Source organism: Apium graveolens, chromosome 3 (genome assembly GCF_009905375.1).
Source record: "Apium graveolens cultivar Ventura chromosome 3, ASM990537v1, whole genome shotgun sequence".
NCBI lineage: Eukaryota > Viridiplantae > Streptophyta > Magnoliopsida > Apiales > Apiaceae > Apium > Apium graveolens.
The window spans coordinates 250,480,306-250,489,502 of NC_133649.1; the positions used below are offsets into that span (position 1 = coordinate 250,480,306).

The 9,197-nt window shown below is 35.4% G+C and overlaps 1 non-coding gene across 1 annotated transcript; it reads right to left on the reverse strand.

Moving 5' to 3' along the window:
• Positions 1-7,652: 7,652 nt before the first annotated feature.
• On the reverse strand, positions 7,653-7,758 carry LOC141715595 (small nucleolar RNA R71). Its single transcript, XR_012572352.1, has one exon. It is a non-coding gene; the product is annotated as a small nucleolar RNA R71 (small nucleolar RNA).
• Positions 7,759-9,197: the final 1,439 nt, after the last annotated feature.

A 9,197-nucleotide genomic window follows, 5' to 3' on the forward strand; every position in this document is an offset into this window, starting at 1 on the left:
TAAACATTTTCTTGTTTTACAGCTTCAAGCTCTACTATTAACAATTCAATTTCCTGTTTCTCATTCTCAAGCTTCTCATTTACCTTTGTCAGTCCGCTCACTTCTTCATTGGCAGCAACCATACTTGTGTGAATGTGAAACAAGTCTATGCTCATCTTTTCAACAGTTTCCTTATATCGATTCACATTTAAATAAATGGTGGCAAGATTTGGTACCTATATTTTGATGAAGAGGACTCTCCTTGTTCCAAGGCCATTAGTGCATAATTTCCAACCTCCTCATCTTCATCATTGTCAGAGTCATCCCAACTTTTACCTTCTACAGTATAAGCTTTACTTTGTTGTTTCTTTAGAAGAGCTTCATACTTTGCTTCTAATTCAAGAAAAGCTTTGTCTTTCTTTGCTTTCTTGGGTTTCCTGCACTCTGTAGCAAAATGGCCCAAATTTTCATAATTGAAGCACCTAATCTTTGATCTGTCCACAGATCCAGTTTTGTAACCATTTTTGCTATCAGATGTGTACTTCCCTTTTCCTTTCCAACTGCTGTCTTTATTGAATGACTATCCTTTATCCTTAAAGAACCTTGGCTTCTTAACTCTAATATTAGAGAACTTTCTTGCTAAATAGGTCATTGATTGATCTAGCTCATCAAGTTCATCCAGGGTGTAGAACTCATCTTCTTCCAGTTACAGTATGACTTGTACCTGTGAATCATTGATTATTTGCTCACTTGTTGAGGCAACTGGAGTTTGGGATCTTGGCTCATCATTAGAGGTCTGGATTTCATTGACAATTAGAGCACTTGAACCATCTACAACATGCTCTTGACCAGACCTTAATGATTTTCTTTAAATTATTTCTAATTCATATGTTTTCAAGATTCCATACAGGACTTCCAGAGTTATTCTGCTCAAGTCTCTCCCTTCCCTGATTGTTGAGATTTTATGTTCTAAATGATCAGCGTAAGCAAAAATTTCAAGTTCACTTCTTCAGCTTCATAGTACTTATCATGAAGCTGCAAGTCATTAATCAGCTTATTGAACCTTTCAAACACATCAGTAATACTTTCTTTTGACTTGGCCATGAAACCCTTATATTGTGAAATCAGTATCCTTCTTTGACTAGATCTAACCTCCTCAATTCCCTCACAGAGTATTTCAATCTTTTCACAGATCTGCTTGGCAGTGTTACAGTTGACAATATTGTTGTACATTACATTGTCAAGTAATTCTATTAAAATCAACTGTGAGCCACTATCTAGGGAAACTTTCTCTTTTTTAGGCTCAGTGTACTCAGAAGGGTCTTTTGGAGCATAATGAGCTGGAATGACCATATCCCCATCTGTAGATTCATCAACTCTAACCATAGGAGTGAAGGGCCCATTTTTGAGAATCTGGATATAGAGTGGATTGGCCATCCTGATAAACAGCAACATTTTCTTTTTCCAAAGAGTGTAGTTAGCTTTGTCAAAGGTAGGGATTTTGATGCTACTGGATTTCTGTGTATTCATTCTTCCAAGATCTTGAATCTATTTACTTTCAGATTTTGCTCTAATAACACTTGTTTAGAAATGAATAACATATAAGGGGGTGATTGTGTTTTTGGTGTTTCTGTGATTTTCTTGAATTCCTTATGGTTCAACAAAGTGAATCAAATCTTGTAGTAAAATGTGTTAATGCAGAAATTAAACATGCAATAATAAAGAACACAAATATTTCAAAACTCACTTAATTTTATATTAAAATTAAGAATGTTTTGCTATAAACTTTCTAGGCTCTTTGTTGATAAAGAGCATAGATTCTCCTTGAGAGTGTTACAAGATTTTTCTATCTTAATTGTTACAACTAACAAAGGACCAGTGTTAACTTTATAATTCAGTTAACTGCTGGTTTATACAGTGTATAATAAGACATGCCACTAACCTTTAATAAACTATCACTTCTTATTTCCATTTAAAGAAAATTAAATCTTCTATTTCTGGCTTAACATATCTTTAACACCCTGTGATTACTTTGATCTTCCTCTATCAATTAATCTTCACCATTGATCATGCACATCCTTCAAGATATTGAACTGGTCTGCAATTTATACTTTGAGAATTTACCTCGAGATCCAGCTGGTTGGAATTATTTGTTGAATGTAGATTTTGGATATTGAACTGGTCTACAATTTGTACTTTGAGAATTTACCTCGAGATCTCCAGTTAGGCATATAGAGATCTTGACATCTCGATAAGTATATTGACTTATCGAGATCTCTCATACTCCATAGTGAATTTGACTTGTAGAGGTCTCTGAGTTCTCTATAAGAGACTTTGGCTTGTCGAGGTCTCTCTGTTACGACGGATATTTTGTGTAATATTATTTGCAAACTCTGTATAATATTAGAGCCAATTCTAAATATACTTAATGATTGTACATTTGTGTGAATGGAATTTGCTGTATTATAAATTACTTTATGTAGTATACAAATGTTTCAAAACAAGAGTTTTATTAATTGCCCTTATTTTTGATTTATAAAGAATATTCTATACCTTGGAAAAATCTTTTAAGAATTATTTCACTCACAAATTTTAAAAGTGATCTCATAAAATTTCTAAAAATCCAAGTTATTTTATGGTACAATTTTTATAATTTTTGAACTTTTATTTTATTTTATAAAAAAAAATCTTTGAAAATTAGTTGCTTAGTAATTAGCAAATTACATGGAAACCCTTGCATGCAAATACTCTTCCATTCAACTAAAGGGCAAAGAAGAGATTTTCAACCCCATTAACTCACATTTTGTTAGCCAAATAACCTCCTTGACCTTGCATGCAAAATAACCTAACTATGTTGGAAGGTTACTCTTGTAAATTCTCATTTCCACTCACTTCTTTTAGTCAATCAAAAGCATAAAACCAAGCACAAAATGAGAGGATCATTTCATTCACTCCATACTCCACCCTCACCTCACCTCCCTCCCCTCCCTATCGGCTCCTTCCTCTCGGCTTTTTGCCGAAGCCCTACCCCCTCCCTTTTCTTCATTCTTCATTCAAGCACCTAACTTCCATTCAAGTAAATATTACTTCCTATATCTTGATCATATATAATCCAAAGAAGTTTGAGTAAAAAGTTTAAGTTTTGATCTTGCATGGCATAGTTTTAGTTGGAACTCAAAGTATAATCTTGATTCTCATGGATTTAATATTGTATTATTGAGAGAACTACAAGGAATGGTGAAATGCCAAGTTATGAGAATGAGGCTCTTGATTTTAATGGTCATTTCCCTTCCATTTCATTCATCCATGCCCTTGAGGGAGCCGAATGAATGGTTCCTAGTGGTGTTTTGTTGCCTTGTTTCATTTTTGTGTGTTTTTGTGATGATAACATGAATTTTGTAGTAAAAACTTGATAAAACCCTTTGCATGCTAAGTGATCATTTAGTTATAGTTTATGCTAAGCTTGCATGTTGATTTTATGATAAAAATTTATTTTGGAAATCATGTTGTTTTGGCTTGAATATTCGAAGGCAAGGATGCATAGAAATCAACTCTTGATTTTTGAAAGTTCTTGATCATTTGGATTGATTTTGTTGGTAAGCTTTAATTTCAGTAGGGTTAAGATATTGATCTTGATTTGTTCTCCTTGGTATGTGATGTTAATTCGAATATATATGAAGAAGATATAAATTGTTGTTTTTGAAAACTTGATGACTTGTAATTTGTGTAATGTGTTAACTTTTATTTTGCTATGTTGCATCTTAGGTAAGGATGATCTCCACTAAGCCTATATTTAGTGTAAGAGATTTAGATCAGTAGATCACCTTGGTTGAAGTTTGGTAGGGTTTTGGTTGTTGTTGGTTTGGTTTATCAAGTAAAAATCATGATAAAAAGGAGAGTATTAGATTCTGTAGAAAATCAGTTTGGTACCATGAGGTTTAGAGAGAGATTAGACCTTGTCATTGTTGTGCACTTTGAGGCCCAAGCCACCAGAAGCTAAAACTAGGAATATAAAATAGGTTTTAAGTATTTTTAGAGATTTATAAGACATTTGGTTAGGTGCACGAGTGGAAACACAAAATCTGTCCAGCAGGGGACAGTTTTGTTGTAACTTATAATTAGGAAGTTTTGACCATGTCATAGGTAGGCCCTCATTAGGCCCTATTGGGCCTTAGTTAGAGGGAGTGTCAGAGGAGTTTTTCAAGCCATAGATCATAGGATTTGGGTTAGAATCATGTGTCACAAGTTAGTTCAAGTCAGGACCTTTTCTTCCCAGAAAAACAGGGGAATCATGGACTTTGAGCTTAGGCCTAGGGAGGCCCAAGCTAGGCCCTTGAGCCACATCAAGTTTAGGAATTGACTTATTATCAGAAGAGTTTAATGTAGAAGTTTTGGAGGTAAACTTGAAGTATAAGAGTGTCAAATGCACCCAAGAAACCATAGATGTCATTCTGAAATTTACTATAATGAGCATATTCACTTATCATATAGTTTTAGAGCACTTATGAGTGAAGATTTGGTTGACCACCATGGATGAAGGATAGCTTATAGTCAGTATAGTGAAAGGCCCAAGTCAGGGTCAATAGGAATTGGATGGTTTAGTAAAGGCTCTTCGTGTTAGGAGGTCAAAATTTAGGGGATTTAGTCTAGTATAGCGACCAAGTGACTTAAGTAAGTAGAGTGAGATCATCCAAGCCTAGTGATGCAATATAGTGGGTGTTATATTATTTTGTACTTAAATGTGGTATGTGAGCATATGTGGCTATGTGTACTAATATACTTATAAGGTTGATTGTAAATATGTGCGTATATAGGCTTAAGTGCCAGTCTGTTTAATTTCTGTTTACAAATAGGTTGAGTTGGTGAGAATATATTATAATGAGATTATTATTATTTGTGTAGGATCTCGAGACGAGGGTAAACTTGCCATAAAAGTCGAGTAAAGCTTCCAGTTGCTCCTACCTTCCAGTCAAGTCAAACCTTCTCAAGGCAAGTGATTCAACCTGCCTCTTTCATTTACACTGCAAGTATGTGATAACTAGTTCATATATACGATGCGAGTATTTTAATTCACCTTGATATACATGAACCAAGTGGTTTTGAATCTATATCTGTAGTATATAAAAATGACATGAACCCTCAAGTAATTATTTTGAGTAGTTTAACTTTACTTGAAGATTCCTATGCAAGTAAATCCAAAGTCCTATGATGCTAGTATACCAAAGTAATTATGATGTTGAACCATGTGCAAGTTATACCCAGTAACCTTGTCTTGATACCTAAAAGTTATTTGTTCCCTAATGATTGTTCATAATTGTTTGACAACCCTATCCTTACCCTAAAGCATGATACTATGTTGTACCTTGAGCTGATGTCCCACTTTCTCTATATTTTGATACCTAAATCTTATTTGGAACCATTAATGATCACCTTCTTTATACTTTAATACCTATCTCTTATCTGGAACCATTACCTTGGACCTAGTTTGACTTTGTTCTTTCATAATATCTGATAACCTTTCTAAATCTTACTGTCAAAATCCTTGTTAATGGAAACCTTGCAATTTCTCTTGATAAAGTATGGTCTAGTAGATCATGGCCTTGAATTTAGTGAATCTTGTTTCCCAGTGCTTCAGGAGTTAGTCTAAAATTTTGTTAAAAATGTTTACTGTTTAAGTAGTTAATTATCAATTGGCATTGGTTTTTTTAAAAAAATTAAAAAGGTTAAGATTGATTTCCAGTCCCAAAGGGGGACAAATATTTTCTTAAATAGTGGATTTGGACTGAGACGCGAGTCCTTTCCGCACATAAATTGTAGGCTTAAAAGTTTCTTAGGGATCCCATTAATGTTCTAGAACCCAGCGAGGTTCGGGATTACTTCGCGGCTGATCACCGGCTGTAATCCGTAGCGTCATAAAATGGTTTTTAATAAAGAAATGGTTTTGGAAATGTTTTGATACAAATAAATGATGCCATCATCCAAAAGTTTATCTATTGTTATTAATAGTTTTCCTGCATATTTTTATTCTTTCATTTTGTTTATGAAATGTATTGTATAGCACTTGTTGAGCATTTGGCTCACTACTTGCTTTCACCCTGATATTACAACTAGCAGCTATGGTTAGGTTCAAGAAGATAGCACGTAAGAGTTGTGATGCTGATGCGTATGTTCGAGCTCAGGTAGAATAAGAGATAGCTTTGTGTGAGGACTAGATATAAAAAAATCATGTTGTAATAGTTAGTAGTGTTGGGCTATTCCAAACCCTAAACTATAAGATCTTGGATTCGGTTGTATCTACTTTCTTTTGTTAACTATTGTAATAAATTGTATATTATGTATGGTTAAGTTGGGGGTGTGACACTCTCAGCTTCATGTTTTCACTTTGACTTGTCGATAACTTAAAGTTCTCTAGTGAATTTTGACTTATCGATATCCCTGAGTTCTCTAGTGGAATTTGACTTATCGATAACTCAGAGTTCTCTAATGAATGTTGACTTGTCAATAACCCTGAGTTCTCTAGTGAAGAAATGACTTGTCGATATCTCCAAACTTCATGTATTCAATTCGCTTGTCGATGTCTCTCTGAGTGCTCAATTAGCTTTCCTGACTTCTCGATTAGTCATTTGGAGTTCTCGAGTGACTTCTCTATAACACTAAATCTGTGACTTATAGAGATCTTGACTTAGAGTATTTTTATCCAAACATATTTATTGAACTCCAAGCATCTTCAAAATTCTTCTTAGGCATGATCTTCTTATTCTTCTTCTAGATAGAATCCTTAGGCTTCTTGTTGTTTAAGGAAAAAGACTTCAGTCTACTCATATGCATTTTTACAGACTTTAAAATGTTACAAGTATAAATGCAAACTAAGATAACAATACAACTTATATAGGGTTGTAAATTTGACTTAATCTTGTTGAGGTACATGCATGTCTTTCACAATATTCTATTTAAACTAGTCTCTGCAGGAACGAACTTAACTTAATCTTAAACTACTTGTGATCGTGTACACTTGCGTGATTTTGTGTGAACAAGTTTTTGGCCCCGCTACCGGGAATTGTGTTAAATTTAGTTTATGTGCTTGTCATAAGTGGTTTTTAAAGTTCACCGACTCAGATTATTCTTCTTACAAAGTTTGCTTTATTTGTGTGTTTCAGGTATTCGATCAGGCGTGTATGCAAACATGTTCTCAATTTCGTAAGGAAACACTAGACGAAGTTGAAGAAAAGGAAAAAGAAGTTTTTGAAGAAGATGAAAAAGTTGAAGAAGAAGTTTTTGTTGCAATGGGAGAACCAGCAGCAGAAACGAAAGCGTTGAAGAATTATTCTCAACTGAAAATTAATGACATTCAGTCTAGCATTGTTAGACCATCCATTGCAGCTATACCTTTGAAATCAATCCTGGCACGATTCAAATGGTATATAATTCAGTCCAGTTTAGGGGTTCTCCAATGGAAGATACCAATATGCATATTAGCGATTTTATCAAGATCTGCGACACTTTCAAATTCAACAATATTTCTGAAGTTTTTGTGAAACTGAGACTTTTCCCATTTTCTCTGAGGGATAAAGCTAAAATCTGGTTACACACTCTACCACCAGGTTCCAATGCGATATGGGAGGATCTTACTCATAAATTTCTTACTAAATTCTTTCCTATGGCGAAAGACAGCTGTAATCAGGAATGCTCTTACTCAATTCACTCAGCAATCTGGTGAATCTCTATGTGAAGCTTAGAAGCGCTACAAGGTGATGTTTAGAAAGTGTCACATCATGGAATGCCTGAGTGGATGGTGATAAATTGCATTTATAATGGTTTGGGAACACAATCAAGACCTATGCTCGATGCAGCATCAGGTGGAGCTTTATGGGCTAGGAGCTATGAGGAAGCTTATGAGCTAATTGAGATGATGACCACTAATGAATATCAGAATACAACTCAGAGACTACCACAAAGTAAGGTGACAAGAATTATGGAGGTGGATACAGCTACGTCTATAGCTGCTCAGCTGAAGGCGTTGACTATGAAGGTCGATGAGTTTTGTGCAGGTTCGCATGCCACTGAAGCAATGTGCTATATCTAGTGAATCAACTCAGTTTGTGAGCAACTTTCAGAGGTCGCAACAACCAATTCCTGCCACTTATCATCCTAACAACTGCAATCATCCTAACTTCAGCTGGAGCAATAATCAGGGTGGTATACAACAGCCTTACCAGTAGTTTGGAAACAAGCCTTTCAATCCTCCTGGTTTTCAGCAACAGTTTGCGCCAAGGCAACAATTTCAGCCACAGGGAATGCAACAACAATCTCATGGAGGTGCATCTCCATCTTCGAATAGAAAATCTGAATTGGAAGAGTTGAGGCTATTGTGCAAAAGCCAAGCAGTTTCAATCAAAACTATGGAGAATCAAATAGGGAAAATTGCTAATGCTTTATTGAACCGACCACAAAGAACTCTTCCTAGTGATACATAAGCTAATCCAGGCAAGAGGGAAATCAAGGAACAGTTAAGGCAATCACCTTAAGGTCTGAAAAGGTTGCTAGCCCTAAAAATCATCAAAATGAAGAATCTAAAAAATTTCTCCAGAAGGTGGGTGTACCCACGCCCATATCAAGCGCGCCCACTCCCTTTCCATCTTCATAAAATGAAATTCTTGAGGAAACAGCTGATCAGAAGGGGGTTGAAGCAGAAATGAAGAAGACTTCAACTGAAAACACTACTCCTGAGCAAAATACAGGAGATAAACAAGTCTATCCGCCTCCTCCATATCCTAAAAGACTTCAGAAGCAGAAGTTCGATAAACAATTTACAAATTTCTGGAGGTTTTCAAGAAATTACATATTAATATACCTTTTGCGGAACCTCTAGAAAAAATGCCAAGCTATGCTAAGTTCATGAAGGGTATTCTTTCTCGGAAGCTTAAACTTGAGGAGTTGGAAACCGTTGCTCTAACGGAAGAGTGCAGTGATGTTCTGCAACAGAAACTACCTCCTAAACTTAAAGATCCAGGAAGCTTCAGGATACAATGCAGTATTGGAAACTTATCTCTTGATAAGTGTTTGTGTGACTTGGGATCTAGCAACAATCTGGCCATTTTCAATCGTCAAGAAACTTGGGTTAGCTGATCCAAAACCTGTAAACATGTCCTTAGAACTGGTTGATCGATCCATCACTTATCCGTGAGGTATTGTGGATGATGTATTGGTTAAAATGGACA